Source organism: Benincasa hispida, chromosome 7, assembly GCF_009727055.1.
Source record: "Benincasa hispida cultivar B227 chromosome 7, ASM972705v1, whole genome shotgun sequence".
In the NCBI taxonomy this organism is placed as follows: domain Eukaryota; kingdom Viridiplantae; phylum Streptophyta; class Magnoliopsida; order Cucurbitales; family Cucurbitaceae; genus Benincasa; species Benincasa hispida.
This window is the reverse complement of record NC_052355.1, coordinates 3,598,465-3,608,441: the sequence shown is the minus strand read 5'-3', so window position 1 is coordinate 3,608,441 and position 9,977 is coordinate 3,598,465. Positions and strand designations below refer to the sequence as shown.

At 35.7% G+C, this 9,977-nt stretch overlaps 1 long non-coding RNA gene across 1 annotated transcript; it reads left to right on the top strand.

Annotated features, from left to right (window-relative positions):
* Positions 1–2,838: 2,838 nt before the first annotated feature.
* LOC120080893 lies at positions 2,839–5,085 on the top strand. The gene is made up of 3 exons (XR_005482677.1): positions 2,839–2,961; positions 3,043–3,195; positions 4,560–5,085. It is a non-coding gene; the product is annotated as an uncharacterized LOC120080893 (long non-coding RNA).
* Positions 5,086–9,977: the final 4,892 nt, after the last annotated feature.

Genomic DNA, 9,977 nt, shown 5'->3' with positions numbered 1-9,977 from the left:
TCTGTCTATTAAGTGGCCGAAGTCCTCTCTGGCGGCCGCGCCTACTCTTTCTTTTATAAAATCTCCACCATCTTTGACATCTATCGTCATCTACTTCTCCATCTCCGGTGAGTTCTCCTTCCTCAATCACATCGTTGTTTTCTATCTGTCTATCTGAGTGATATATTGGAGCATTTTACTGAGTATATTCTATCTTGATTTTGTTTTTCTTTTTTCTTTTACTTTTTTCACAGTTACTATTATTATTCTTCATTATCTGATCTAATTTGTTTTATTGTTTCTAGTTATAGTTATGATGTGTTTTATTGTTAATGGAGCTCTTTTGTTTTTTATTTTTATCAAATATTAATTTATACTTAGCTTCTTAAACTTATCTTTTATCATATATCAAATTTGTTCTTCAATCATTTTTCCTCGGTTTTCCTCATCTATGCACCCTGGGTAATGAAGGTCAGTTATTTCAATTAGGATACATAAGCAATAATCTCTATGTTATGCCTGTGATATCGAAAAAATGACTTTCATCACTTCTCTATTTTGTAAAATCTGATTCTATAGTATAACACTTTATTGTTTTATCATCTCTCTCTTTTATACTATCGTGTCCACCAGTATATGTATGCCTTCAAGTCTACCAAATTATGTTCACCTTCGGATCCACTAGATTATGTGCACCATTGGGTCTACTAGCTATATGTTCCTTCGAGTTCGTTGGTATGAGTACAACTCACCTATGATAGAATGAGTTAAATTATTCACTCAGATGCAATCTATGTTCAGCTTTAGCACTTCAGATTAGATCCCACAAGTTTAGAATATTCAGTTTCATGTTGCACGTGTTTGCATAGCCTAACCCTACTAGTGGGATTACTTACTGAGTGTTTTAAATACTCAACCTTTTCTTAAAATGTTTTTAAGGTAAAGGTGAAACACATCTAAAAAGTGCATTTTCTGGACTTAGAATTTAGTTACTTTTATACTTAATTTGTGATCTTTGATGTTTTTATTGTTTAATTGTAGAAAATCGAGAAATTAAATGAGAACAAGCAATTTTGAAAGATTAATGACCAAAATAGCCCCAAGAAGGTCAGGGTTTTGACCTAGGGCATTGATCAATGGAGAAAAAGGAAAGAAAACTAAAAAATCGAAGGCAGAATAGCGTTGAACAAGCGTTGCAACGCTAGCTCGTGACTCTGAAAGGCAGAGAGCTGATGGAAATAGGGCAGCATTGTAAAGCTGAAGTAGCGTTGCAACACTACGACTAGTGATGCGTGCTATGGATGAAATTACCGTCAGCGATGCAATGCTACGTTGGAATGTTGCAACGCTGTGGCTGCTGCCCATATGGCTGAATAGATTTAGGGAGGCACTTTTACGGCTATTTTGAGAGCGTAAAGCAATATTTCGGTGAGGCCTCTCTGGGGAGTGTAATTCTGAACAGAGGCGGCATCTCAAAGATTCAAAGGATCGAAGATTTGAAGAGCTCTTTGGGTTGCGATTTCGGATTCGAGGACGAGAGTCAAGAACACGGCTTGCAGTTTCTCCCCTCTTTTATTTTCTATTCCTTTGTGTTTGGAAACCTCATGAATGGTCTATGTTTGTTTTGTAACCATGAGTGACTGATTTGTGTTTCTAGGGTGTTGATCTAGTTTTATGGATTTTGAAAACTAAATTAGCTGTTTCTTAGATTGAATTTATGCATAATTATTTTATCATGTTTGTTCTTAATGCTTTTGATTAATTGATCACTAATTGAATGTTCTTTACTTAATGTATATCTTGAGAGAGAATGTGTTGAATTGGATCTAGCATGTTAAACGGTTAATCGAGTATGCACGAGAGTGATAGGAGATTAATAGAGATTGTTGATAAAGGAACTTAATGTTATGCTAGTCAAACGATAGAAGAGATTTGGGTCGATGGTTAGTCATTAGAAAGGGTTGAGCTCGAGAGTGGATACCTGGATAAAATACTCCTAGATCATAATTTGCATGAATCAATCTAAGGTCAAAATAATTATTTTGGTTAATCCGTTTAACGAAATCATACCCTAGGACGTTTCTTTGTCTAGTTTCACACCAATTTTATCTTTTCTTGCTTTTTAGAATTGGATTAGTTAGGTCTACATCACAAACGGTCCCTTGAATAAAATTAGAAGAATCTCTGAATAGCTAAAAGAGTTAAACCAATTTCTCAGAGGAAAATACTCGATCTCTTGACTGTTTTACTATATTATAATTTGACGCGTGCACTTGCGCTACCGCCAAGTTTTTGACGTCGTTGCCATGGACTTGTGTTTTGAGTTCTTTTAATATTTAAGAGATTTGGCTGATTTTAATTAGGGTGTAGATTATTTTGTTTTATTTTGTTTTATTTTTTTTATTTTGAGTTCTCTCTTGTGTATTTTTTTTCTTTTGTGGTGTTTGTTTTATCATGTCTTATCATAATTTTGGGTGGCCTTATGAGTTTTACCAACCTAATCTAGGTCCAACACCACCACAACCACCACCAATGTCTTTCAACCCATACCCTCCCATCAATTAACCATCCCATGACCATAGGAGTTTTTATGTTTATCCACCTCTAGTATTGGAAAAACCTTCTTTAGAGGACGAGTTAAAAGAGTTTATCTTAGAGTCCCAATTCAGAAGGTTTTGTATAGAAGTAAGGAGGAGGTTGGATAGGATAGAAGCCCAAATCGTGGAGAATGAGGCAACTTTGAAACGTTTAAGAGATAAACACAGTCTGATGGCTGATGCATTTAGAGCCTTGTTTGAGAAAAATATTTCCAATGCCACTAAGGTAGGGAGGTCAGTTATTGTAAATTTTGACGATGAGGATGAGTTGGAAACATTAGAGTCATATCAGGAGCCAGATCATGAGATTGAGAGAGAATATGTGCCCAATTTTGATAAGGAAGTTCAAGTGATTAAGGTTGAAGTTGAAGAGCCTATGAGCCATGTAAGTTTGAGTCCACTTTTAATTTTGAGTCTTTTTATTTTTCAAAAATTAAAAATACCAAAAATAATTTTATGCTTTCAGGTACTTAGAAAAAAATGGAAAGCCTACAAGACTTTGTAGGTCATATTGAGTCAAGCAAGAATGGGCCTAAAAAATGGGAGAATTTTTATGTACCTTGATGGACAATCTCCTATGTCGTCTAGCTTGGACGTTAAACTCAGCGCATCTTGGGAGGTAACCCAAGCTTTTATTTTCTTTTTGCTATTTTAGTTTATTTTTTTTATTTTTTTTTAGTTCAACACTCATGGTTTGGACTCTTATCTTTTTCTGGTCTAGGTTTTACATGAGCCCTCAAATTAAAGCATGGTTTGCAAGCTTGACACATGTAGATTATTTAACTAATCGGGCCAGTTTCACGCATATTTTATTGCATTAAGGACAATACATGTTGCTAAGTTTGGGTTGGGGGACGTATTGCATACTGTTGCTTGTCTTGTGTTTTTATCCTACTATGCATGTTATTTAGAAAAATTGTCTTATTGCATGATTATTGACCAATTAGTTTGAATGGATGAGTTTGAGGAAAATTTTAATTTTTTTTTAATTAAATAGAGGATCTTGTGCTTAAATTGTTAAATTTGCAGAGGATGTAGTGATTATGATTGCCTATGAGCTATTCTAAATTTGCTAGATGATCTACTATGGAAATAGGATGACATACTTCTGAATTAAATTATCTTTAAGTCTCTCTTTGAGTCTCCCATAGCATGAGCACATAATCACTTTAATTTAGAAACATTAACTAAAAGGAGGATTAAGTGTACTGTATTTGGTTGTCACCTCGAAAGGTCCCACCGGGTAGAGGGTTAATGTGCATGATGGTTTGTAATGTTAGACTAAGAGGAAAACAAAAGAATATTATTATTTCCCTTGAGAAAAATACAATATATACTCATGTGCTTAAAAGAAATAACTTTTTATTATTTTAAACTTGTAATGTGTATGCATGGATGGGGGTAAAAAGAGCTGTGGTTGCTGTGATCAGTTAGGACACCTGGGAATTTACTAGGTATGATTCCCTGTAGTGTATGTGTGAAAGTTAGTGCCCCCAGGTAAAATGATGCAAGTTTAGGGCCTTTCTTGTTATTAATATATATATATATAAACAAGGCACCTTAGTAGACATATTACTTTATTGAATGTGTGGATGCTTGATGACTAGTGCATGAGCCAGAGTAGAAGAAAATTGGAGAAGCTCTCTTGAACCTAACATTAGTTCTTGTGTTTTGAATTAAATGTGACTTGCACACAAACATGTGGAAGATGATGAGATTTGGCCTTGAAATCTTTTAACGTTGGGATGTGCTTGAAAGTTTTTATTAATGGATCTAATATGCTTATTTTGAATGTTGAGGTTTAGAGAAATTTGCATGCTTGTCTAAATTTCATTATAGTCTTGTTCCTTTTTTGCTGAGGACTAGCAAAGTTCTATGTTTGGGGTAGTGAAACGCATCCAAAAAGTGTATTTTCGGGGCTTAGAATTTAGTTAGTTTTATGCTTAATTTGTGATATTTGATGCTTTAATTGTTTAATTGTAGGAAATCAAGCAATTGGATGAGAACAAGCAATTTTGGAAGATTAATGACCAAAATACCCCAAAGAAGGTCAAGGTTTTGACCTAGGGCATTGATCAATGGAGAAAAAAGAAAGAAAAATCATAAATTAAAGGCAGGACAGCGTTGAACAAGCATTGCAACGCTGCCCCGTGACATTGCAAGGTAGAGAGCTCATGGAAATAGGGCAGTGTCGCAACATTGCAGTAGCGTTGTGATGCTACAACCAGTGATGTGTTCTACGGATGAAATTATCGTTAGCATTACAACGCTACATCAGAGCGTTGCAACACTGCGACTACTTTCTACATAAGCAGTTTATGGCTGAACAGATTTTGGGAGGCATTTTTAGGGCTATATTTAGAGCGTAAAGCAATATTTCGATGAGGCCTCCCTAGGAAGTGTAATTCTGGACAGAGGCGGCATCTCGGAGATTCAAAGGATCGAAGATTTGAAGAGCTCGTTGGGTTGCGATTTCGGATTCGAAGACGAGAGTCAAGAACACGACTTGCAGTTTCTCCCCTCTTTTATTTTCTATTCCTCTGTGTTTGGAAACCTCATGAATGGTCTATGTTTGTATTATAACCATGAGTGACTAAATTGTGTTTCTAGGGTGTTGATCTAGTTTTATGGATTGTGAAAACTGAATTAGTTGTTTCTTAAGTTGAATTTATGCATAATTATTTTAGCATATTTGTTCTTAATGCTTTTGATTAACTAATCACTAATTAAATGTTCTTGACTTAATGTCTCTCTCTCGAGAGAATGTGTTGAATTGCATCTAGCATGTTAAACGGTTAATCGAGTATGCACGAGAGTGATAGGAGATTAATAGAGATTGTTGATAAAGGAACTTAATGTTGTGGCTAGTCAAATGATATAAGAGATTTGGGTCGATGGTTAGTCATTAGAAAGGATTGAGCTCGAGAGAGGATACCTAGATAAAAGACTCCTAGATCTATAATGTGCATGAATCAATCTTAGGTCAAAATAATTAATTTGGTTAATACGTTTAACAAAATCGTACCCTAGGACGTGTCTTTGTCTAGTTTCACCCAAGTTTTATCTTTTCTTGCTTTTTAGAATTAGATTAGTTAGGTTTGCATCATAGTCCGGTCCTCTAAATAAAATTCAAAGAATCTCTGAATAGCTAAAAGATTTTAACAAATTCCTCAGAGGTCGATTCTCAGTCTCTTGACCGTTTTACTATATTATAATTTGACACGTGCACTTGCGCTTCCATCAAAAGGTAAGAATGTAATAAGCGCTTGACGAGTAGTTTTTTTGAAGGTGCCATACGGGACCAGAGAGTCCCTTTAGCTCAAAGTCATGTTTTAAAGATATTTTGATTGTTTAAAGAGAATACTTGAGTTTCATGGTTTTGATTTTAAATGTTTTATTTATTTATTTATTTTTAGTTTATAAACATTTTAGGGATATCAAACTAAACTATATTTTAGAAATATTTACATTATTTCAATGAAATTTTATTTATTTAGGAAATCTTTATTTTGAGTATAAATTGTCATATAGTTTTGGTTTCAAAATTCCATGCATAGTAGTAATGACCCAATTAGAGATCTAAAAAAAAGTTGGGTCGTTACATTAATTATGTTTTATGGTTAACTGAGATTTATGGAGACTTGAAACAAAATATTTTTCAAATCATTAGACCCCCATGTACCTTTAGTGATTATCTAAGTGCTATGCGAATGTGTTTCAATAGTATATAGAGAGAGGTCATCAAACCCATCATAGCTTACATATAAGCTTTGGGTCATGTGTTGGGATGCTTTACCTTAGAGAGGTTGTTCTATGTGCTACAAGACTAGAGGTTTTCCCTACTAAGTGTGGATGCACTAAAAGAAATTTGGGCTTTAATGTCGGTTGGAAAAACTAAAATAGATATACAATGTCAGTTTGTTTTTTATTTAAAAAAAAGCGGATCTTTAATGTCGGTTTTCAATCGACATTGTAGGCGTACCTGTAATGTCGGTTTAAAACCGACATTGTAGATAACTCTCTTCATTTTATTCCCTCCCTTTCCATTTTCATTTCCCTCTCAAAGTTTGTTTCCTCCTTCTCCAATTATCAATTAGAAAATGAAAAATAAAAACAACTTCAAACCTAATTGTTTTTTTTTTCATTTCTTTTCCACTTTTCTTCCCACCCCCCCAGCCTCTCCATTATTCCCCATCCCATTCTCCTTCCTCTTCTCGAAACCCTATTTCTCTCTTCCTCAAAGGCTTTCCCTCCCTTTTGCGCATCTTCTTCCACTTTCTTTCTTCATATTCACTTTTCTTTCACACAACTCCCACACCCTTAGTAGGCCATCATCTTTTTTTTTCTCCAGTTTCGTAGAGGTCCGCCCACGTCGTCAAGGTGAGTCCAACGTCGTTGATGCATTATTTCATGTGGTGAAATAAATGAAATGAATTGCAGTGATCGGAATGCGTTGAGCAACAAGTTTTCTCAGTAGAATCCAAGCATAAATCCCACTGAGTTTCCTGGTAAGTCCAGGGTCGAACTCAGGGACTAGGGAAAACGGTATGCGGTGATAACTTTTAAGAAGACTTTACGGTAACCTATAAATCAAAGAGTTGTTTTAGGTTGTTGTTTTCGGTACAAAAAGTATGCGATGGATTTGAGAAAAGATTGATTATGCGGTAGATACACTAAGCATGTGGAGGAATAGGTTGAGAAGGTCTTTAGCTAGCGTTTCCTGGGAACACGTCAAACTATGCGATCATGCTACACTCATGCAACAGCAAATCGTTTTGCAATGCAAATGCGGTGCTCCTAGTTCTAGGATGCATGTGATGAATGCGATAATGTCCATAGATCTTATTCCTAAGTCTCTACTTTTTGCCTATGCGATGATGCAAGACGCACACAAAGACAAGTTGACCGCATACAATCATAACCTATCTCTAGGATGCATGCGATGCGTTAATAGCAAACAATACTTTTTCCTAAGCTCCTATCTCTTGATTATGCGTTCTAATCTGACTCTCCCGAGCCTAGATTCTTACTTGACTTTTCCAAGCCTAGATTCTGTCTTTAGACTACCCTCCCAAGTATCTCTAATGGACGAATGATGCATACATAATACAAGATAATCGCATAGAATGAAGATTCCTAGTTATGCTAGCTAAGTGCTTCTCAACCGATTTGACAGATTTAGCTACTCATGCGTAATAAACAGAGAGTGAACAGATATAAAGAAGTAAATTCCATTTCTATAGATAAGTTTAAGTACAAAATGACAATGGGAGATAAGGATAAAGAAGTAAATTCCATTTCTATAGATATGTTTAAGTACAAAATGACAAAATTACACTGTTAACTCTATTCTGTTCAAAAGATATTCCTGCTTTTGCAGAAGTTAGCCCTCTCTCTGATCTCGACGCTTCTGGCACTCTTCCAAGTTCATTGAAACGATCTCGCGACACAATCTTGCTTCTCTCGTTTCCACCTTAAATAAAAGAAAAACTAAGAACAAGGCTACTTCTAACTCTGGAGAGAATTATCTAGCTGTCGAACTAGACGAACCCCTTCACTGAAGGTTGCCTTTGGTATTTATAGAGCTTCGGGGTGAAAGGCTTCTTCTTTCTTCTGATTGCACTGATGGGATGACATTAATTCTCTGTCTGATGTGTCGAATATTTGTCACTGAAAAGTTGAGTGTACTTGTTACAGTAGTTCGTTAGCGGCTTGTCAACTTAATTCGGAATCGACCATCATAAGCTTTTTGTCCCATCGTGATTTATTATGCTTTCACCCAGATGTGCCCACAAAGTTGCATCGGCTCTATGTGGCAATCCTTCTTGAGTAGATATTTGCGAGCACAAATCACTGCAAAGCCTTGCGGTAACGCTGCGCTCGACCGTTGCTTTCTTGTGATCGCATTTTACGTCTTGCGTCAACGCATATTCTGCACAAAAATACAAACGTTAACTATTTTCATGCGATGAACGAATGCGACCGCAATGTTATGAACTTAATGCTTTTTGGACGCAATCTTATATATTTTATCAACGCAAACCTGCATTGTTTAATAACTTAGTACTGTAAAAACGTGCATTTCTGCCCATTATCAATCGTTCACACTGTCATCCATCCATATTGAGGTCCAATTTCATAGTAGATTTGTTCGTCGTCGTCAAAGTCGTCCACATCACCGTCGAGTTCCTGCTTTGTACCAGATCTATTCACATTCGGGTTTCATTCCCATCTCGCTAGATCTGCACTACATCTCGTCGGATATGCACTCAATCTCGTCGAATCTAACAATAAAGCCATCTTGCCAGATCTGCACTCCATCCTTTGGATCTGACTGTAGCGCACTCCATCTCACCAGTGTAGCGAAGGTTTGGGTATGGCTTTCATCTCTCTCTCTCATTTTCTTTGTCTTTTAATTTTCTTTAAAAGTTTCTCTAACCGATTGGATTTGTTTATATTTAGTTTAATGATTGTATTCTTGTAGGGATTTTTTTTCTTTCACGTAAGGCAACTTCTTTTGTTTTTCTTTTTATTGTTTTTTTTTTTTATAATTTTTTTTCTTTCGTATTTGAAGCAAAATGATCTTAATGGCCAGTTTTAAATTCTACAACAGTCTCTCAACTGAAAGGTAATAGCTCTACTTGTAATATAAATAGATTTACATGCAAACAACTCAATAACTTCATTCTGTAAAAGAAATCTACAAAAGAAAGGAGTCTTACCTTCGTGTGAAGCCTTCAATAAAAGTGTCTTCTTCCAATCTCGTGGACGTAGGCTCTTTGGGCCGAACTACTTATTTTTTTTGTGTTAAGCTCTTCTTCCTCCTTCATATTCTTCATCTGCATATGTAAAATTGTTAGTAAATCTTGCTAATTCACCATTACAATTTGAAGAAAGTTTAGAGAGAGTTGAGAGAGTAATAATGGCAGTAGCAAGATTTGAAGTGGAGAAATTCGATGGAAAGGGTGATTTTGGCTTGTGGAAAGCAAAAATTAGAGCTATTATTGGCCAACAGAAGGTCACAAGGCCCTTTTTGATCCATCTACTCTACCGAACATAGTCACAGCTCAAGAGAAAGAAGATTGGGAGTTGGCAGCCTATGGTACTTTAGTTCTATATCTAAGTGATAATGTTTTAAGGCAAGTCCTTGATTAAGAGACAACCTAAATGATTTGGACTAAGTTGGAAGACTTCGTGTAAATCTAAGTGATAATGTTTTAAGGCGTGTAGATAGAGTTGTAGAACAGACTTATTCAAGGCTGAGGTTTGAATGTAACCTCGTATTTGTGATATGCTTGTATTATTATGAGTTGAAATAGACTCTAGAAGTTGCTTACCACTCACTGAGCTTCTTGAAGTTCATTTTTTTCTTTCATGTTTTTTCTTCCCAGGTAGCGAAAG